Here is a 24,320-nt window from a genome sequence, read left to right on the forward strand (position 1 = left end):
ATTAACGTCAAATTCTCGTGATACCAGTTCTTGTTGATTAAACCACATAGCACGGTACGAGAATACTAAACAAAAATTTTCAAATCTGTCTACATCTCACATCCACACTGGAAGGCTACCTCTGCTTCATGTGATGCTTCTGAATGATTTGACCGGTAGGGAGCGCTCAACTCCACAAAACTCCCTCGCCGATTTGGAGTTCAGTTTCTAGCTGAGTTTCGCGGGTTGTATTTCAGAGGAGTTTTCGAGAGGCAACTCCCACAAACGCACGCTGTGTATAGCGGTATTTCACAAGGAAACGGTTCTCGGGGTTATAAGTCTTACAATTGACAGTCCTGTGGGTTGGTTTATGAATTTTTAAGACAGTAGAGATAGTGTTTAAATCGTGGATTTGTTTTAAGGAGATATTCGTAAGTTTTGTTTTATTTTGGATGGGGATAATTGGGTTAAAATAGGTTAAGAAAATAAATGAAATGAAATACTTCCACATAAGATTCGTATTTAGGTTAAATTTTAATACACAATACGTAATAATATTTTTTTAAATATAATGTTAATAAATCACATAATTTATTCTAGTTATATAGACCCAACACACAAAATAAATTTGTCTGTCACGAAATATTAATATTTAGTTTGTTTGTTAAATGTATATTTTAAAACAGTATTTTTCAAATGTGAAAAATAAAAAATGAATATATTTTTATATATTTTTATATACATTACACCCCCGTTTTATACTACATAGACTTCTTCTTGAATAGAATTTAAAAAATTAGGAAAAAAGTAAAATTAATTTTCCCAATAATTTGTCACTCAATTATTGGCTTTAATAATTTATTTTATATATAATTTTAATTATCATATTAGTCTGTATAGAATAGAATATAAAGATGCTTTATTGTCACTGAAAATTGTACAATTTTATGGAGAAAGCTTACAAAAAGTCAAAAAAATTACAATAGCAATTAATATTTACTAAATTAATCGTCAATATCACAAAATAAAACATAATAATATACAATCCATTGCAAAGTTTCACTAAATTGCAAATTGCATAATAACAACTAACGAACTAATTTACGAATAAGTTTAAGCTGCTGCATGTGATATCCAAATATACATAAAAATACTTTGTTGCTTGTACCTGAACGTACTGTAAGTACTTTCGTTAAAAAACTTTTCCACTAAATAATATACCCTTTCAGATAGATAGGCTTTTATACATTTACGGAACTTAAGGAAATAAGTTGTAGATTCCAGCTGCAAAGGAAGATAGTTGTATACTTTTTTTGCCGAATATAATATGGATTTCTTTACTAACTCAGTGGACGGGATTGGTAAATACACATCAAAGCTTGAATTTCTTGTGGAGTAGTCATAATTAGATCTTGCTGGAAAAACATGTAGGTGTTTACGAATTAAGCAAACAATTTCTAGAATATATACAGAGGGTAGAGTTAAAATCCCGTGATTTTTGAAGTAGCTTCTGCAATGTGTTATTTTACTGAGACCAAAAAGATACCGTATTGCTCTTTTTTGTAATTTAAAAATAACATCAGATTGGGCATCTGTACTAGAACCCCAAAATATGTTATTTTGGAGGATGCTTAATTTATTTTCTTCGAAACAAATCTTATTGCATAGCAGGCTGAGGCTAGTTTCTTACTTAACAAATCGATATGAAGAGACCATTTAAGGTTGCTGTCTAAAAAATAACAAGAAATTTTACAGAATCAACGATACTGCTCTGGCTGTTATTAAGAAGCAAGATTTGAAGAGCTCCTTTATGGGATAATGCTACTGTCTTATCTACGTTAAAAAAGAGTAAATTAGAGTCGGACCAGGTCTTTAGTTTAAGTTGATCAGAAGTTATAATCGCAATAAAGAGTTGCAATATTAGAGTTCTTCTAGGTAATACTAATGTCATCAGCAAACAGGAATTTTTTTTCCAACGATTTATAAGTTAGTGATGTCATTTATGATAAAGATAAGGAAAGGTTGAGGACCCAGTACTGAACCTTGTGGTACTTCACATAATAATTTTGTGACTAGAGTCAGTATCATTTGCTCTTACTAGTTGTTTCCTATTTCTTAAGTAAGATTGGAACCAATTCAAAGAAATAGCTCGAATTCCGTAGAAATTTAGTTTTTTTTTATCAAAATGTCGTGATTTATAAAATCAAAAGCTTTGGCATAGTCACAAAAAACAGTGGCAGTATAAAGATTATTGTTTCGTGATTCATAGACCTCATGTAGTACAGAATACATAGCATCGCTGGTACATTTATTAAATAAAAAGCCGAACTGACTTTGTGATAAAATTTTGTTTTCAACGAGAAAGGACATAAGTCGGGCTTTTAAAGTCTCTCAATAATTTTGGATAGGATTGGTATTAAGGCAATAGGTCTATAGTTTCAGACAGAGGATTTTTCATCACACTTATAAAGAGGAATAATAATGGCTGTCTTTAGGAATTCTGGAAATATACCTTTTTAAAGTAATCGTTAAGTAGTGAGACCAGTACTTGCAACACATTATTTGAGAGTTTTAAGAAAATTTTTATGGATAGTCCATCAGTACTATGTATATGAAGATTTGCTTTTGATACTACTGATTGTTTGGATCAGTTAGATTTATCAACTGGTTTTTTAAAGAATGAATTCGAGACCTTTTCTGAACTGGGGAGATAGTAAATAGGATCTTGTTGTGGCAAAATAGCTGATGTTATATTTTTTACTCACATTAACGAAGTATTCATTTAGATTTGCAGGGTTTGAAAGAGAAAATGTTTAAGCTCTGTTAGTTTTATTTCGGAGATCGTTTTTTCATCATCATCATTGGCTCCACAACCCATGGTGGGTCTTGGCCTGCTCAAGGATAAGTCTCCATTCTCTCCTATTCTTCGCCTTGGCTTTCCAGTTTCGTACTTCCAACATTCTCAAGTCTTCCTCTGTCATCGAATGCCATAGTCTGTGGACTAGTGCGCATTTCGATGCGCATCGCCCCGCCTCGAAACTTCGAATTGGCTCTTGACCTGGATATCCCTATTTATCGCTCGAACGGCACATATAAATATTGGCGTTTTTTAGGTCAGTCAGGTCAGTTCCTCACGGGCTCTCCGAGAGCTTAGTGCTCTCGGGGCTCTGCTCCCTGCATTTATTTTTTATACTCTGTGGCTGAGAATTGTTTCAACTTAAGTTGGTGTTTTTATTTTCGACGAAGAAATTGTCATGTAAGAAATATCCTGCCTTTTTCAAGGCAAGACACCGAAGATAAATATTTTCCAAGTCCATAACCCGAAAATGGACTTAAGTAGAGAAGCTCTCGACAGTATATTCGAAGCCCTCTACAGAGCACCCGGAGACAACAGAAGGTGGATAGACCCGTATTTGTTCCCCCGAGGTGACACCTCCACCTGATCCTTAAATCGTGCTCTGGGTCTGCCTCTCCTTCTCACTCCATCTATTCTTTGATTATAAATATGTTTTGGCGGCTCCATCTCATTCATTCTCTCTATGTGACCTAACCACTACAGCCGGTTTATTTTGATGGACCCAATAATATCAGGTTTGTCATACAGGCAGTAAAGTTCGAAATTATAGCGTCTGCGCTATAATCCGACTTCCTGTACTCCTCCATAGATATGCCGGAGGATTTTACGCTCAAAGCATCTTAAACGTTCTTCATCGCTCTTTGTCATCGTCCATGTTTCCGACGCGTAGGTAAGGATGGGCTTGATAAGAGTTCTGTATATCACTAGTTTCGTTTTTTAGATCGTTTAGATCGTTTATTATGGACCAATTTTCCCTTGCAATATTTTGAAAGCTTGACAGATGATTCTCATACTCCATTTTTTAGCTGTTTTGATAAGTTTCAGATAGGTTTCTCTGTACTTAAAGATATATTCAGTGACAAAGACATTTGTAGTAGATTTCTTGATGAACAGTACTAAACGCATATTCTTGGCGGATATGCGAATACCTTTGGTAGTCTAAGACTTGTAATGTTTTGACGTAAAAGTAATTAACGGAAATGCCTTATTGAAAATACAAACAAAATTATCTAAAACATTACTAAAATTATAGTCAACGTCCATAGAAGGAAAATATCACCCAGAAGTCAAGCACAAATTTTGGAATTTATGAGAGTTCTGAGCGGAAAAAATCCTACCTAAACGTTGGGTTTTCGAGGACTGTTTGTCAAGAATATTAAACTTGGTATATAAGGCTTCATGGTCAGAGAGTCCTGCATTAATAATTGTAGAACGTACATCAAGAAGTAAGAAATCTCAGACAATATAATCAATTATGGTAGGTGTTGTTTTAGTAATTCTTGTAGGAGAATTAACGTGAATTGTAAAACCATACAATTAAAATATAATGACTAAGGATCATTGGGCAGCACAAGCAACAACGTAATCATTATTTAAGTCACCGCATAAAATCTTTCTGCTTTTATTGGGCAGGTCGTCTAAAAAATTTAACAGGTTCTAAAAAATCAGGTTGTTATAGAAGAGAAATCATTGTTTGTAGGAAGAATTAGGCTGCCACTATGAGCTGAACTTGGACGAGCATACCTAGCAATTACGGTATATTTTTGTATAAAAAAAGGCTCGTTAACTTTAAGCCAGTGCTCTGTAACCGCAACTACCGGGGGAAATCCTAATTTCTTTAGAAACAAAAATAATTCATCTATTTTATATCCATAGAACGAATATAAATCAAAACCATGCTAAAGTTGTCATCACTATAATAATTTGAGATTTTTTTTAGTCACACATGACACGTCATATTATTTAAAAATTCGTTTTTGAGAGGCAACGGAATAGTAATTTCAGTGACTTTCCCTTGATTTTTGTTGGTGAATTCTTCTTCTTCTTGATGTGCCTATCGGGTACGAATGTTGGCGATCATCATGGCAATCTTTATCTTATCTGCAGCAGTGCAGAAAAGCTACACAGATGTTGTATTCAACCAGATTCTGAGGTTCTTTAACCGAGATGTTCTTCTTCTTCCTGGACCTCGTTTTCCAAATATTTTTCCTTGTAGGATGGCTTGAAGGAGAGTATATCTGGATTCATTTTGCGCATAATATGCCCGAAAAACTGTAACTTTCGAGATTTGATGGTGGTCAGTACTTCTTGATTCTTATTTATTCTTCTGAGGACCTCCTCATTTGTGACTCGGTCAGTCCACGAGATCTTAAGCATTCTTCGATATAGCCACATCTCAAATGCTTTCAGTTTTCTACACATATCTTCGTTCAAGGTCCACGATTCAACACCATAAAAAAGGGCAGAGAAGACGTAGCATCGCAGCATTCTTACTATTGTATCAAGAGAGAGGTTGTGACTCTTGAAGAAGGCCCCCATCTGATTGAAGGTGGAACTAGCTTTTCCGATGCGTGCTCTAATCTCCTGGTTGTTGGTTCATTCTTCATTTATTATGGTGCTGAAGTAGTTGTAGTGCGTCACTCTTTCTACAGGGGATTGGTTGACGTAGAGTTAACCTTCTGTTATTCTTTTCTTGCTAATTATCATAAGCTTTGTCTTCTTAACGTTTATATTGAGTCCATATTGTTGACTGGAATACGTGATTTTGTTCATAAGAGCTTGTAGGTCTTCTAAGTTGTCCGCAAATACTATGGTGTCATCTGCATATCTGATGTTTAGCCAGCAACCATTTAGTAGAATACTTTTTTCAGTTTCGTGCAAAGCTTCGATAAATATTCTTTCAGAGTACATATTGAAAATTAGAGGAGATAAAATACAGCCTTGCCTCACTCTACGCATGATTTTCACATGGTCAGTGTGTTCACCTTCAACTCTGAAATTTGCTGTCTGATTCCAGTAGAGACTTCTAATTATTTTCAGATCTTGGTTGTTAATTCCTGTTTCTTTTAGTATTTGCATCATCTTGGCGTGCTGTACTCGATCAAACGCTTTCTCGTAATCAACCAGACATGCGTATAAGTCGCAGTTGACGTCTCTGAATCTCTGGAATAAGACTTGTACTGAGAACAAAGCCTCTCTAGTACCAACAGCATTTGTGAACCCGAACTGGTTGGGGGAAATTTGACTTTCACACAGCCTGTAGATTCTGTAGGTGAATAATCTTTTCCAAAGTGAGAAAGAACCTAAAAGCAGCAAGATCAGCTTCTACCTCAGTTGGACCAATTCTATAGGCATCGTTAAATTCTAGATGGATTTTTCGTAGATCTTCAGTCTTAGGAACTCTTAGTCTTGAGAAGTCCTTCGGAAGCAAAAAAGAGTTTAACGCTTGTGTTGGTAAATACTATGTAACATACTGAAGCAGGTTAGTCGTGTAGAAAAGCAATATGTAGTTTAATGACTTTCAAGATATCCGGTTCCCTTAATGTTGCTAGAAGATATCGACTGTTCGAGGTATTGGTTAAACTCTTGGTGGGTTCAAAGGATCCAGATTTATCGATGGTTTCAAAGTATTCTTCTTAATAAAATTAATATGAGAATGGAAAGCATTCTTAGATATGCTTGCTAATTTCGATGGCCTGCTTGTCTGGGACTAGTTTTGTATTTTCCACTTCACTTTTGTTGTTGCTTTAAATGGTAATTGAATTTTCCAAGCTAACGGGGCTTCTGATGTTCTTAGGACTCGTATTTGACTCAGATGAAGGCTTTGGTTTGAAATATGAGGATTCTGTAGACCATTTAATGTTTATACCAGATGGCCACGTGTAAATTAAGAAATAAAAAAATTCAATCAAGATTATTGTACGACAAATTTTTAACTGGATGTTTTAAAGCCCGAAAGTTATATAGAAAAGGTAGACATAGTTAAGATAAAATTAGCATGTGGAGTACGTTATTACGCCAATAATAGGTACTACATATCAAAGAGAATAAACCGGCGAAACAATAAGAGTGGTCCCAAGCAGACAAGCATATTCAGAAGGTGTCTATCTTTCTAGTTACACAGTTTTTTTTATAGAAAATCATATGTAACTATATAAGAAAACCCACTTACGAAGTCCGGTCGAAAAATTTTTGCTGAGTTTGATGCATTTAGCTGTGAATTAGGAGATATAACTGAATTTTTGAACACATCTAAAGACAATATTGAAAACTTGTAAATACCAATTTTATGGCACAAAATGTATAAAATATAAATGATAATGTAAGTTTTAATTAATATAAAAAAGAAAGTTTCTATAAACTGGTAACCAAAATTTCAGTGGTTGACTGTATACTATAGTTTAAAAAAACTTACAATTAAGTAAAAACGTTCTAATGTAAGTCCCTGCTCAATTTATTAGACTCACTCAGCAAATTCTAGTTTTCTGTGTTTTATATTTAATTATAGTTATAAATATGTTAGCTATAAGTAAGAAACATAACACAAATGATAGTAGTATCCTTTTTGCATATTTGTTAAACAAAAACAACGTAAAGCTTTAAGCAGTGCAGCCCCTCTCCTAGGCCTGCTGTTTCTTTTTCTTTTAAAGGCATCTCTAGGTAGATTTGTTTTAAATTTTTGGTAAACTGAACCTTGTTGATATTTATTTCCTTGGCTAACTCTCTTTTCATTCATTTTTAATATGATTTATGTCTGGTGAGTTGCCGGGCCATGGTGAGACCTGAATTTCTTGTTTTAACAAAAAATTTTTAATACTTTTATCTCCATCCTGCATAAATATCTTATGGCTGTTACCAAACCATTCGTTCACTTGTGAAACCAATCTTGTCTGCAAAACCCTTTTATATTGGTCTTGTCGCATAGTTCTTTCTACGATATACAAACGTCCCATACCTTTGCTACTAATCCCAGACCATATCATTGCTGAAGTGGAATGTTTAATTTTATTTATTACACACCCCTTTTCATATTTTTCCCCTGGACGTCTCTGGAAAAACTAGGCATTGTCATTCATAATTTGAAATATGGCTTTATCGCTGAAGAAAACCTGTGAATAATTATAACAATTTTAAAGTGCGAAAATAAAATGATTTGTAATAATTTACGTTACGACAATCAAAATAGACCATTCTTTATAGATCTTGACCTATGTTTAGTGTTTTTTGATCATTTGTGGTATTAGTTTTGGCTTTTTAACATGCCATACAAATTTCGGCGTACGGTGGCCACCCGTACTGAGTAACCTGCTTCTTACAACTTATTTCTTAAGTCTTTATGGGTGGGCCTTCTGTGTGTTACAACTAAATTTTTTAAAACTCGTTGCGCTCTGGGGGCGACTGAAGGTATTTTGCCACACCGGCTCTTCCCAACTGACGTCACAATTCGCTTCACTTTTCACAGTTTTTACAGTTTTTGACTTAATCTTCTCGCTTACGACTGGAATACACCACATTTTCCTCTCTCTGACTAAGTGCTGTATTCTCTATTAGAGCAGTAATGGACGAGATTTTCTCAACACAAAGATCTTTAGATTTACCCATCTAAAAATTACAATCTAAAATTAATGTCCCGTTTTATGATTAAGAATTAACCAAAATCAAAAGTAACGCTATTATGTCTTCTTCTTTTTCTTCTTTTTATATAGAGATGACTCTGTCTGTTTTTTTATGTGCCTCTAGTAAGCTGTCGTTTCATCGTTTTCTTAGTCTTCCTATGGATCGTCTTTCTGGGGAACCCTCTCTTGCCATCTTTACTACTTTATTGGTTGTCAATCGGCTCTTAGGATCGTTTCATTTTACTCTTTTATCCTTTACCCAGTTCTTTATGTTCTCCACCTTGCATTCATGTCGTATATCTGTACTTCTAGCTCTGTCCCATAGTGTCTTACCATAAATTTTTCTAAGTGTTTTCGTCTTTGATATTTTTAACATCCTTTTTGTCCTCTCTGTGTCAGGTCTTGTTTCTGCTGCGTATGTCATTATTCGTCTGATGACTGTTTTGTAAATTCTGCCTTTCGTTTCTTTGCCGATATTTTTATTTCTCCATAATGTTTCATTTAGGCAGCCTGCGGCTCTGTTTGGTCTATTCGCTTGATCTTTTACTTCAGTTTTGAGCTTTCCGTAGCTAGATGTTGTGATGCCTAGATATTTAAACTCCATCACTTGTTCTATTATCTGACCTTCCAGCTCCAATTTACAGCTTAGTAAATTTGCTGTTGTAACCAGGCATTTCGTCATTTGTAGGGAAATGAATATGTTAAATTTTCTGGCGGTTATATTAAATTGGTGCAGTATACGTTGTAAATTATCTTCACTGAGAGAATAGTATTGCGTCGTCTGCATAGCAGATTATTTTAACTTGTTTTTCTTCTATATGGTATCCTTTTTTAGTTCTTACTTTTTTATTATTGCATCCATAATAGGTTAAATAATAGAAGACTCAGATAATCTCCCTGTCTTATCCCATTGGCAGCTTCAATAGGGTCGTTTAGTTTTTCTTTTACTTTTACTTTTATTGTGTGGTTTTGGTAGATATTTCTAATCGATTTGATTATTCCTACAGGCATCTCTCTTGCGGACAATAAGTGGATAACGTCCCTTAATATAACCCAATCAAATGCCTTCTTAAGGTCCACCAAACATAGATATGCCGGTATGGTATACTCTAATGATTTCTCTTGCACTTGCTTCAGTATCTCCCTTTTTAAAGCGAGTTATTAGCATGCTTGATCTCCATTCTTGAGGAATTTTGTTTTGTTCTATTATTTTTTTGATTAGTTTTAAGAGTTGTTTGGTCAAATCTGGTCCTCCGTACTTTTGGAGTTCGTTCAGTATTTTGTCCTCTCCTGGTAATTTTCTATTTTTTAATTTCCTTAATGGTTCCTTTACCTCTTTCTCCTCAATATTTATTTTTTCGTTTGTCGTCACCTCTAGTGTTGGTGATTCATTATCGTCACCTTTAGCAAATAAAAATCGAAAATAGTCTACCCATGTTTCCTTCTGAATGTGTTTCCTTTTTATTAGTTCGTTCATCTTTTTTCTTTGTTATCTTATCATTCTCTATATTTTTTTTTGGTAAATGGGAAATATTTATTTTCCAAATAAAGCACCGAATCAGAAGTTACATGGAAGATAAATTGTGTTTATTGTTATCTAGTTATGTTGTAGGTTATCGCAAAATCAAAAATATAACCTAAAAATTGCTGTTTATTCTGGGTAACATACATCGATCCGATATTAGAAGGTTTAATGAAATGAAAGGGTATGATGTTTAATGTTTGGAAACTTAGTGCGAGAATATAATATTTGATGCAAAATTGAACATTTTAATTTTTGTAATGATAAAGACTTTTTTAAGTCTTAAGGTAAGTTTTAAGGTTAAGATTAAGTAAACCGACAGTAGTCTATATTCTAAGAAAATATTGTAAATGGTTGTTAATAAAAGATAATAAAAGTAGGTGTATACCTCTTTTTCTTTACTTAGTTTATTTATTTAATATTTTGTACTCTTAATAATTAAAAAAATGGATTTATTGACAAATCAAAATTTGTTAAATCTTATGTCAAAACAGTAAAATTTGTCAAGATGAAAATTACCCAATACCCTTCTTAAAGGAGTCGCTTAGACTGTAATTAAAATAACTAAATGTCAAATGATTGGATATATTTCACTATATAGACATACATAATACTATCCCTTACAAGCAAACTGTTTTAAATACATTTGAACTAATCCGATGTTAGGGTACATACAAAATTCTAGCTGTCTTAAAAGGTATATTGGAAACTTCAAAGCAAAAATCTATGGAAAAAGAGCATTAGGAAGAAAAAAATATCGTGGCTATGAAACATCCGATAATTAATTGGGCTAAATTTTAAACAGCTAATAAGTTCATTTGAAGACAGAGAAGATTTTGCAATTTTAGTAGCCAACCTCCATTGAGGAGACTGCACTTTGAGAATAAAAAGATTTGCTTCAAATTAGTGATAAAATAAGTTCCAAAAAAAGTAGTTTTCCTTTGTAAAAAGCGTTTGTGGATTCCCTGTAGTATAGTTAAAAAAAAAATAATGAAAACATTTACATCATTGTATATTCAAATTAAAATCCATAACAAGTTTTTTTTCTCTTAATAAATTTCCTCCTATATAAACAGTAGGTATACGAAGTTATCGTAAGTGGTTTATATTATTATGAAAAAACTACTGAAAAATAATTGGGATTTGTTTAGTAAAAAATTTTTGTAACGCCATCCGTTTTCAAGATACAGGGCGTTGAAGAAAAAAAAATTTTACGCATTTTTTACGATTTTGCCGAAACTACACGGATCGTACTAAGTATTAGTCAATATAACTTTTTTAAGACTATAATTATTAATCAAAATTTCAAGTAAACTTAAACTAGATACTATATACCGTTTTCGGAATATTTTGATTTGAAAATTATGAAGTTATAATTGATGCTGGTATAAAATAGTTAGTAATTAAACAAAACTCACAAGAAGAAAATTAAATTAATGACTAAGAACATAAAATAAAATTCAATTACAGTAAGTGTTCAAAATGCCCTCCGTTTTCGCGAATACACAAGTCTATTCTTTTTTCTAAAGATTCCATTAACCTTCTAAACGGTAGGGGATCAGCTATGATGTCATTAAATTGACGTTGAATTCTTTCTTCCAATTCTTGGCGTGAATTTACCTCTGTAGCATAGACTTTTTCCTTAATATACGACCAAACTGCGTAGTCCAAAGGGTTAAAATCGCATGACCGAGGAGGCCAATGAATCGGAGCTTCTGCACCTCTACCAACTCATCGATTCGGAAAATAATTACTCAACCAATTACGACACCTTCTATGAAAGTGTGGTGGAGCTCCATCGTGCATAAAAAATAAAGATCTTCGCTCGTTTAGCTTAATATCTCGAATAAGGAATTGTTTAAAAAATCAAGATACATATCACCATTTAAATTTCCAGGTAGAATATGATAACCTATTAATTTGTTACCTAAAGTTGCTGCCAAAACATTAACTTTAAATGAGTGTTTGTAATGCACACTACCGGTGTGATTCTCATCACACCGGTAGTGTGCATTATGGGAGTTAAACATACCTTGTCGCGTAAAGGTGGCCTCGTCCGTAAAAAGAATGCATTTTAAAAAATTTGGATTGTGGGCTTGTGTTGCAATGTTTCACAAAAATCCACTCTAACCGGTTGATCATCTGGCAAGAGCTCTTGGACTTGTCTGCAATAATAAGGATGTAATTGCTGTTCTTTCAGTATCCGCCAAGTACTTGAAGAAGAAGTATTTGTTTGTCTTGCTATATTCCTTACGCTAACTGTTGGATCTTGATCAAGTAAATTTAAAATATTATTTTCTTTAATAATTGTTCTTGTTGTTCTTGGTCTACCAGAATTTATTTTATTTGGTCTCACATTCCCAGTTTCTCGACAACGTCGTTCAATGGCTCTAAATGTTTTTTTACTTGGTAAGTTTCTTCTAGGAAACTTTTCTGCATAACGTGTCACAGTTGCACTAGAACATCCTAAACATTCGCCTAAGGTTAATAACATGTCAGTGTATTCAACATTTAAGTACATTTTGATTTGATTTTACAAATAACAGGGTTTCAAAACTCTAATTATTGTTGATTTATCGTCATAACAATCAATAAATGTCAGATTTCAATGGCACACTTGGAGAAAATAGAGGTATACCTATTAGAACTTTATCATTACTACCAGCATCAATTATTACTTCATAATTTTAAAATCAAAATATTCTGAAAACGGTACACAGTATCGAGTTTTACCAAGAATACCTTTTTCGTGTAAAATTGAATGATGTTTCAGTTTACTTGAAATTTTGATTAATAATTATACTCTTAAAAAGTTATATTAACTAATACTTAGTACGATCCGTGTAACTAGCGCCCTCTATGAGAATTAGATATAAAAACAAATTCATGGGATGTATTAGCTTCCAAAACATATTCGTATAAAATTTCATTACAATGTTGCCAGTAGTTTCGGCAAAATCGTAAAAAATGCGTAAAATTTTTTTTATCTTCAACGCCCTGTATCTTGAAAACGGATGGCGTACCCCAATTATTTTTCAGTTTTTTACCTACCCTAGAGACGGGGTTATCTTTTTTTTTGAAACACCCTATATAATTACACTAATTTTCGACGTAATCCAATTAAATTGAAATGTCTGTTTCAGCATTGCATTACAAAGTTTGAAAATTGAAATTTAATTCAATTTCCTATCACCAAACAATCAGTACATAATTTCATATCGCTGTTATGCATTTTAAATGTAAATAATTTAATTTAATATTATTTTTTGTTTTGGGTCGTGTATAACAAAACTCTCTATTTTCCAGTTCGACACTTTTTCAACAAATACTAGCGGTGTAAACAAAATAATTTCAGCGGGTATTTTATAAAATATAATACATCGTAAAACAATTCCCTTTTTTGTTATGTATAGTTAATAATTAATACATAACCCTTTCATACTATGATCGAAACGTTTGATATTACAACACTGTTATTAATTTCTACTATATGTTTTAGAAACAATATATTCTACAGGCAAACAATTCTGTTTATATTAATTTTAATGAAAAGTGTAAATACAAATTAATTTGTTTTTTAAAACTGCTTGTTGTTCGTTGAAATCTGTCTGCTGTGTAAAATGTTAGAGATTACAAAACTACACTACAATATAGTGTGGTTGATGGACAAAAGCAAACAAGTCAATTTGTAGGATTTTTTTTTTATTTATTTACCTTTCAGTATACGCGCCTCAAAAAGTTGCATCATTACACGCGGCGGACTGTGAGTCCGCATATTAAAATAACAAGTATGAGAGGAACTAAAAAATTCTTCTGATAAAATAAAAATAAACCACTATTACAAACACTTGTTTATTACTTATTTTGCAGGTTATTCACATTCATTACAAATATTTGTTCAATGTTGTAAACACATATATTTTCTATATTTAACACATGAATACTTGGTCGGACGGTTTTTTCTGTCTCAGTAACTGCAGCGTCCCCTTTGTTAGCCAATATTACCAGCTAGAAGCGGTAGTGGATCTTTAAATTCAACCATTTCTTTAATTCTTAATTTCATTGATGATGGCAAACAAAAAAGAGTAGCACGAGCACGAAGGTGATGATCTAGTTGTCTAGCTAAACTTTGTAAAAAAAAATATTCTGCTGGTTACATTATCGGGATTTTTGTGCAATGAAAAATGACATTTGCATTAATACCTGCAATATTTAATATCGAATAGAAAACTACCATTTGCCATCTCCTTCGTATTTCTTGCAGTGTTATAGGGCAGCACACAGCTTGTCCATGATATCAATGTTCCCTTTAATATTGTTATAATCATTATGATTTCGGGTTTACCTGTTATTTGATTTATTCATATCATAATAAAGACTATTCAACAGTAGGACGTTTTTATTTTGCTTGGGTTTGTAGGACACAAGAGTGCAATTTTGTCGAAAGCCAAATAAACTACTGTTAACTATCTGTAACTTTGGGGAATTGACAAACAAGGTGGTAATTTTGTTTTGTTTTTACGAATTGTACCAACTAACGTCAGCTTTTTGTCGTACAACGACTCTAACAGATTCATACTTGTAAAGTACCACTTGGCATCAACTAGCGAAAAAATTTTATTCTCACATTTAATGGATCGGTTCACAGTTTGTTGATAGCTCACTACAAGTTTAACCCTAATTAGAAAACTGAAATACAGAGAGGATAGGTAATACGATATAATAGTAAAAACCAACCTAAAACTGACGGTTTAAGATGTTTTCGACCAACCCACCTTATATCTGAAGGAATACAATACCTTATAATCCTATTACGGGTGTATTTTGAACGGTTAGAGATGAACGACCAGTGTCGTAGAGTATATGATTGAAACATTTATTTGAACTAAATAAATATATTTTTTAAATTGTACTTATGTAAATTGTATTTTTGTTTTAATAAAACTTATTTATTTTATTCAAAAATAAAAAGTTTCTTGCCATTTGTAAAAGATACATTTATTTAATTAAGGAAAAAGGCGCCAAATGTCGCCTGGCAAAATTTCCAATGTGTTTTAAATGTATCCATTATTTTCGAATCCGGAGAAAACTAATAAATATTTTTGAAAAATTTAAACGCAGAATGAAAGATTACATTATTACTCAGGGCAGAAAGTCCCTGAAAACTTCTACAATGTTTATTTTAATATGTTATGTAACAGGGATAAAAGAGAAAATATAGTATAATTTTTAATTAAAAATATTGCATGCAAAAGAAACTTTTTATTTATTCTAAAAAATATTTCATTCTGCCTTTAAATTTTTCAAAAATGCTGTTTAGTTTTCTCAGGATTTGAAAAAAAAAATGGATACATTTAAAACACATTGAACATTTTGACAGGCGACATTTTGGGCCTTTCCGCTTTAATACCTTACTTACTTAGTAATTACCTTACTAAGGTATTAGTTAATACCTTAGTAATTATTACTTACCTTATATAATTACGATTAGAAAACTTTTCAAATTCAAAATAAATAGGATCAACTTCGGAATCCGAGTCATCTTGAGGGTTAATAATTAGCGGTTGTGTCTCTACGGTCGCATCAATTATGTTATCAAGATCCCACATTTTTTGTTCTTCTTTTATTACATGCCTTACTGCATCTTTTCAGTTTTGTTCTGTAATATGTTGTAAAGACTCGTATAACGATTCACGTACAGCTTGTATTTTATATAACGTATTTTTTCTAGCCACATAACTTTTCATTTGTGCCCAAATGAGTTCAATTGGATTTATTTCGCAGTGGCAGGGTGTCTAAGTGTAAGTCTAAGGACTGTAATGTTTCGCCTTTTCGCCATTTTGTCAACTACGTATTCCTTGAACTTAGATTTGTGTTGCCGGGCAATTTTTAGAAGTTCTGCTTTTACCATTCCATCTTCGTAAGGCAGATACTTATTGCGCAGCCAGTTAAGAATATCCTGTTTCTTCCACGCAGTCGTTTGAAGTCTTTCTACTAGTCGTGAATGATAAGGTGCATTATCTAATACTATAATTGAATTTGGTGGTATGTGTTCAATCATCTGCTCAAAACACTCTTCGAAAACATCAGCTGTCATCTCCTCGTGATAGTCTTTTGTGCTTTTGGACTGAAATTCCAACAAACCATGCTTAACAAATCCTTTTTCACTGCCAATGTGAGAAATTATTAATCTACTGCCTTTACCAGAAGGTGAAGAGATACCAGTAGACCAACCTTCCATAAAGGCTTGCCTGGAGCTTAATATATTTTTATCTGACCAAATTTTTTTTTGAGTGTGACCTGAGTTTACCCACGTTTCATCCTGGTAGAAGATGGGCCTTCCTTCAACCCGGAATTTTCGTATGGATCTTAGATAATTTCTTCTCCAAAATATTATCTCCTCCCGGTCAATCAAAAGTGATTTCGGTCTGATTTCTCCCACCGGAAATTTAATTCTTTTAAAACTTGCCACAATTTAGTTCGTCCGATATGAGGCAAATCCGGGTCGTCTCTAACTTCTTGTAAAATTTTTTTAGGTTTGGTATTTCTTTTTTGAAAAAAAAATTCATGAATTTTCCTTCGAATACCATTTTTGGCAAATTCATCAATTTCAATAGGCTTTTTACCTCTCTTTAAGTGTTCGTTTGTGTTTGGGTTAGCTATACCGTGTTTTTTTCTTTCTGATAGGAACCTATATATAGTTGACTCTCCTACGCCAGTCATGTGGGCGCAACTTTCGACTATGTTGCGAACAGTGTTTGTGGGATTCTGAGAAACCAGAGCATCGTGAACATTCAGGACAATAGTCTTCTCTCTTGGTGAATAGACATACTTACTGACTGTACGCAACAGTATCGGTGTAAAACTTGATAATGTTGATGATGAAGCCATCACAAACAATCCAACAAAACGAGCACGAGCGAAAGGTACGTATATGTTCGTAGGTATATGGAATAAAAAATCACTCACGCACTGCATATAATTCGCAAAAGAAATATTCGAGGCGCTAATTACTGCCGTAGACGCGGACACACCGACGAGCCGTAAATTACATGCGATCAAAAACGTACTAAACAAAAAAATTGTTTTCGTTCGTAATAACTTCGCCCTTTTAAGTTAAGTTTCGAATATAAACTGAACAAACGAGGCACGTGGCCAAAGCATACCCATTATATTATTAAAAATCTGGGGAATTCCATCCTAATTATCTTGCAACGAATAGTACCTTCGGATATGAATTCCAGGTTTTCTAGTAAAGTCATTAAACGCGAAGATTAGTATTGAAATATCAAAAGAGATAAGGTATTCTTATTTATAAAATTGTTAATGGTTAAATTCTTATTTTTATTAATATAATATAATTACATAACATTAGCCGTGAAAGTTTTAATTGTTTTTTGCTAAATATATTAGTATTAAAATATTACTAATATTATATATATATAACAGTATTAAAAAATATTATATTATTATTTAATGAATAAACACCATAACATTCGTGATCTCAACAATTTATGAACGGAGAATAAATGAGCAACGCTCTTGAAACGCTTTCAGTTTCATTTTGTTTGGTACAAACAAAATGAAAAGAGTGATATGTACAAAGGATTTAAAATAAGAACTAAGAGTTAGTTTGGCGAGGTGCTATATTTTTTCGACTTTGTTTTATGGAATGAAATCTTGGACCTTGAATGCGACATCAATAAAAAATCTGGAATCACGCGAGCTGTGGGTGTATAGAAAAATTCTGAAAATATCGTGGACAGAACACGTCACAAACAAAGAGGTTCTGAGAAGGATGAATAAAGAAATAGAAATTTGAAATACAATTAAAACAAGAATATTGGAATATCTCATACATATTACACGTGGAGAGAAATACACCTCGCTCCAACTGATTATGCAGGGAAAGATCCAAGGAAACAGAAGTATAGGGAAGCGTAAAATGTCATGGCAGCGCAACCTTTGAGAGTGGTACGGATGTAAATCAAATGAACTTTTCAGAGCAGCCGTCTCAAAAGTCCGAATATCTATGATGATTGCCGACCTCCGCCGCGGCGATGGCACTTAAAGAAGAAGAATTTCTATGGCTGCTCAAATAATTCTTGGTTTAGAGAAGCAGATGGGGGCTATGGTTCTGGAGTTTTCAAAATTAATTTTGTGTAATGGAATGTTCATAAATCACATTTTATCTTGATTTTATAATTTTATCGATTTTGTCAGTGACACCTTTGATTTAAGGAAGAAAAGCTTTTGTATGATGGGGGTCTGAGTCTTTGGGTTGAGATTGAGTGGGAGATTGGTGTCTGTGGATGCTCCTATTGATATGATTTTTGCGGTAACCGTTTTGTGTAAAGGCTTGTTTCAAACAAGAGAGTTCAGCGGGTCTACTTGCATCATCACAAAGGCGTCTTAATATTAAGACAAGCATATTAATAACTAAATTAATTTGTGAAGGGGGATGGTGAGAGTTCGTATGCAAGTAACAAGTGGTATGGGTGGGTTTTTGATAAATAGAGTAATGAAAACCGTGAGATTGGTTTTTCCTTATAATATCGTCGAAAAACGGTATTAATGAATCAGTTTCCACCTTCATCTTGAACAGGATACTAGGATGCATACCATTCAGATAGGTTTGAAAAGATACCAAAGCATCCCTGCCATGGGGCCAAATGACGAATGTATCGTCAACATATCGTAGCCAACATGTGGGTTTAAGCATTCATGTGGATAGTGCTCGCGTCTCGAAGTCTTCCATAAAGACATTGGCAGCTTCTGAAGATAGTGGGGAGCCCATTGGGACACCATATATTTGTCTGTAAAATTGATTTTTGAAGATGAAATAAGCGTTGGACATACAAAGTTTAATGATAGATAAGTGGTCTTGCTGATACTGTGTTTAGTTTTCAGAATTTTTAGAGTTTGGAATTTGAACCATTATTTTGAAACACTAGATTTGATGCCTCACAATTTTTTTTTGATGTTTATAACAATTAAAGTGCAGCTTAGGTTTTAATTTATTTTGCCACAAAAATGTCTTACCAATAAAATTACTACACTAAAAATAAAGTTATGTTCAAGGATTAAAAATGCCAGATATTTGAAAAATATTTTTTTAAAGAAAAAGTGAATTTAAAAATTAAACAAAACTAAATTTAGTTACACTGTCTTATACCTTCTAGTTGCTGCTCAAAAAATGCAAAGATTAAAAAAAAATTAACGTAATAATAATAAACAATTCTACAAAAAAACTGGTAGGTTTTCGCACTACTATTGGCCCTTAATCGATTAATATATTTAAAACATTAAATTGAGAAACGGTTTTTTAAAAATATACGAACCAAAATATACTCATTAAATTTTTCACAACATTCTCTCTTTATATTAATTTGTAACATTTGTAGCTAATATAATATCAAATTCTGTTACACATTTCTTGTTACCATGACTCGCGTTTCTAAACCTTGTTTAAAAATCTAATCAACGGACAAAATATTTGAAGACTTTTGTTTAAAAAGTTTAAAAGGTAATGCACAAGGTGCTACTTCGAAACCTTATCTTGCCCATGTAAAACATCCGTTGACGGTACAGAACGCGCTCCAGTTTTCTGGTTGATCTTTTATTTTCTCCAAACGATTACCCATTGTGTTGGCGCATGAGACAAGATAAGAATATTGCTTTTCCTAAAATCGGTTTATAGAGAAATAGCTGGTACAATATATATATATATATATATATATATATATATATATATATATATATATATATATATTTGCTCAAAACTGTATGTTTATAATATTTATTTTTTTTAACAAAATTAATATGATATCTCAGGGCTCTTTTACTTAATAAAAACAAAACGTGGCTTCAAAGTATTTTTTGCTAGTTGCCTTTGAGGAAAAAGGATAGACAATAGGAAAATAAAATTACAGCACAATTATGAGTTACAAAGCAAATGTTATATTTAAAAAAAACCAATCAAATAATAAAAGTAAAAATTTTGAATAAACATAAATATACCATATACAATGATTAGAATAATTAAATTTACTGAAAATTCTAGCACACAAGAATTGGGGTTCAGACAGAAGTACATTGCTAATTATATAAAGAACTATGATACGATCACAGCTAGACTACGAGGGTATAGCTTACGACTCAGCATCGAAATCAGTACTTAAAAAGCTCGATACTATTCATAACACAGCACTCAGAATATGCCTGGGAGCCTTTTGTACAACACCGATTGAAAGTTTACTTTGCGAAGCAAATGAATTGTCGTTAAATGATAGAAGAGCTTACCTTAGTCTAACATATGCAACAAAAATTAAAGATAATGCAAAAAATCCTGTCTACAGAAATACTTTTACTGATAATTACCCAAACCTTAATGCAAATCACCGTTCTAATAAACCTTTCTATAAAAGAATAAAAGACCATATGCATCTGTTTGATATTGTCATACCTGAATGTCTTCCATACACATGACCATAATCCACCTTGGATTCAAAACATACCATCATATAACTTTGAACTTACGTCATTTGATAAAAACTCCACTAATCCTGATCTAATTATTTCCCATTTTAGAAAAATCATTAGTCGTTATAAAAATCATACCCAGATATACACTGATGGTTCAAAATCATCCGAAGGTGTGGGAGCGTCTGTAGTAACTCCAGAGAAGGTCCTTAAATTCAAACTATCTAATGTTAGTACTATCTATACAGCTGAACTGTATGTTCTCTATCGCGCCATAGAACTAATCAATCTGACAACAAACTCCAAATATATTATCTTAACAGACTCACTTAGTGCCATACAAAGCATCCGACAACTGTATCCAAAAAACTCGCTTTAAAAAAAAATTAAAACAGTCCTTCTTCAGGCTTATATCAATCATAATGAGATAAATTTCATCTGGATCCCATCCCATATAGGAATAAAAGGCAACGAAACTGCTGACCATAGTGCGAAAGACGCGATAGTGAGTGACGTTTCCGAGATCGTAAACACATCAGTATCAACAGATATAAAAGCTTATATAAAAAAATCAATCTTAAGTACGTGGAAAAATAAATGGAATGTGTCGAATTCAAAATTAAAACAAGTGAAACCCAGCATAGAGGCATGGGATGTGTTACTTAAGTCAAGAAGTCAAGAAATAATAGTAACGCGCCTCAGACTCGGACATACTAGGTTAACGCATGATTACTTAATTAAAAAGTGCAAACCGCCGCGATGTGAAACGTGTAATACGACACTAACAATAATGCACCTACTATGTGAATGTCCCCTCTACAATCAACAACGAAGCAATAACAAGATACCAGGAACACTTATAGAAGCTCTAGGTGCAGACTGTAACTTTAACAATACTCTAAATTTCTTGATAGACATTAATAAGTACCACAATATTTAATAAACCAAATTGTATTGAAGTAATTGTACCTAATGTAATTCACTAATTTTTCGCTAATGGCCATTTGGTCGATGCGATTTTCTAAATAAAAAAAAAAAAAATGATTAGAATAAAAATCTCAAACATCCATCAAATCATACATCCACAATTATCAATAAAAATTAATTAAGCTTATATGCAAATCTAAAATTTCTTAATTTTAGTAACTCCCGATAAATTATCATGTATTATAATTCTCAATTAAACCAACAAAAAAAAAACGAATAACTCTAATTTAAATAGGTGGTCGTTATTGAAAGTCTCTGTTTCTAAAAATGACGAAACTAACCTTTTGTTCCCAAAATTGATGACTTCACCTCTCTCTCCTTTAATTGTGCCTTGTCCACCTTGCTCGTACCTTTCAGTTTCTCCAGATTACTCCTGTTAAACTCCTCTGCTCCAAATCTTTACTACATGAATAATGAATGAACTCCTCCTCTCCAGACACAAAAATATCTTAACTAATCGACTTGGTCCAGTATAAAACTATACATCTGTTTATTACTTACAGCATGTCAGTTATTTCTTCTGTCTGCTACCACAGTTGGAACTCTTTCCACCAAACACAAACACAACTTTTCACAACTTAGACTTTTTTTTTAAAACTTGGCTAATTAGCAACGTCGTCTCCACAAAAAAAAACTATAGTATACTCGCCCGATGTTCAATTCAGAATGCCTTCCTCTTTCTTGCAAAAATCTATCCAAAATCCTTTCATCTCCCTCCTCTTTTTCCTTGAACCAATCAGAACGTATTTCCATCCAAACAAATTTTACTTTCTTCAAAGAAAAAAAGCTAACTTTCTCCTATCCAATAATCCGTCGGTCATCTAATAAACATTTTCAATTTCTAGAGAAAAAATGGTAATTACCTCTCACAAACTATTTACAAACCTACCCTATTGTATAATTCTTGGTAATCCATAGTTTAATCCAAGTTTAAGGTAGAACTGTTTACAAAAATGTCTATTTAAAACTAAACCGTTAGAAAAACCAATATATTGTCTTCTTATTTTCTGGGAATGTCTTTGAACGTATAAAATTCACTTTCCGAAAAAAACCACTTTCTAAAACTAATGCTAAACAGTATAATATACAGGATGTTTGCGATTTCTGTTGGTCGGTGATTTGATTTTTGTCATAATATTTTCTATTTGATTTTTGAAAATTATGAAACCTTATTAATATATTACCACGGCGATCCAAATGATAGTTTATAAGAATATTGATTATCTGCTTTTTTAAAATACTAAAATGTAGCCCGTCTTTCCTTGGAACAATTACGAGCGCCATTACTAAATTTATCCAATCTCGTAATAAATAACACAACCGATACTATAGAAATAATCGCAATTTTCAAAGTTACGGCAACTCTATAAATTTTAACACTAATCAAATCATAATAAGAAACGAAATTAAATATGTTTTCTATTCTCCTAATAGTTAATTATCGACGTAGTAAAATCCCAATATCCGTTATGGCAGTCAGTAAAAAGAAATTGTTTACTATCCATATAATTACTAAAATTTTATTTCTTCTAATATATACTAATCTAGCTTTTGACGGAATTGTTGCAAATTTATGATTATATGTTGTTCGTATGGTTGCTGCCGTGAAGAGCGGCAACGTTGTCAAGAAAATTTGGTATCCTTTGTACAGTGCATCGCATGTCTCAAATATACTATAGATAATATAAAATATACTGTAGATCTGGAAATTTTTGTGATGAGTTACATAACAGTGCTTAAGAGACTTATTCGGCGATATTTTTGGGATCATCTTTTTTAGTTTTTTTATATACTGGGATGGTTATACATTCTTACCAGACATGCGGTATTTTCATATATACTGTGAGTTTTATTTGTCTGTGTAATGTTTATACTTTATAATATTTTATTATTGTGTGTTTTCTGAAATATTTAAGAACGAGGTTGTCTTTGTTTCAGGGTAATTATCTTACTATGCTCAAGTAATTTCAAGGCCTATTTATTTCTTTATTTATTATATTTAAAAAAGCTATCACTAATATTATATATATATATATATATATATATATATATATATATATATATATATATATATATATATATATATTGTAACGATTAGGGTTTATAGAAAATAATTTATAAGTTATATACTACATAATATTAGATATAAAAAAGTATTTGATTATTTTAAATAAGTTATATACTAGAGAAATTTATAAAAATATATTTATGTGAGGGCATTTTAAGAAATTAGCATATAATAATTGTAAAAAGTTGTATTTTAGTAATTATAATGTGGTAGATACATTTAAGTGAGCCATGTGACTAGGCAACCAACTATACAAATTCTGTCTCCAAGTTGACATTTTAGGAAATAATTGGGAATATAAAGTGGGGTTATAATAATATATTGTTTGAATTGTGTATTTTATTAAATTAGAGTGTTAGTTACTAATTTGAATGTTTATTCTGATCTGAAAAGCCTAAATGTCAACAAAATTATTAATGGAACATTAACGAATTCTCCAGAGTGCAGAGTGTGACCATTGTTTACGTTCGAACATTCTCGAAATAATGATTATGGCGGTGGATCGAACAGATATTTTTTTCGAGAACATCTATATAGAAGTGATAGAACAAATTGGAACATGATCTCTTACCAGATGGTTCTAGAATATCCAGAAAGATATAAATACCCGTGATTTGGATTCAAGAGGAAAGTTTTTAGTCAGAAGTCAGGCCAGTTTATTATGAAAGTTAGTAGAAGATAGACACAATTAATTAGTGAAGTCAATTGTTCACAGTTTTAGTAAGTCAGTCAAGCAGTTTAATAAGAAATATGAAAGTTAGTTGGAGATAGTCCAATTGTTTAATATAGTGAGTTAAATGAAGATTAAAA

At 32.3% G+C, this 24,320-nt stretch overlaps 1 protein-coding gene across 1 annotated transcript in view; it reads left to right on the forward strand.

Annotated features, from left to right (window-relative positions):
• The first annotated feature begins 225 nt into the window (after positions 1-225).
• LOC140441931 (uncharacterized) overlaps positions 226-24,320 on the forward strand; it is a 293,137-nt gene continuing 269,042 nt past the window's right edge. Inside the window, exon 1 of the mRNA XM_072532940.1 lies at positions 226-410. The gene's annotated coding sequence lies outside the window, so the exon portion shown is untranslated. The remainder of the gene's footprint in view (positions 411-24,320) is intronic.

The sequence above is a fragment of the Diabrotica undecimpunctata genome, chromosome 1 (genome assembly GCF_040954645.1).
Source record: "Diabrotica undecimpunctata isolate CICGRU chromosome 1, icDiaUnde3, whole genome shotgun sequence".
In the NCBI taxonomy this organism is placed as follows: domain Eukaryota; kingdom Metazoa; phylum Arthropoda; class Insecta; order Coleoptera; family Chrysomelidae; genus Diabrotica; species Diabrotica undecimpunctata.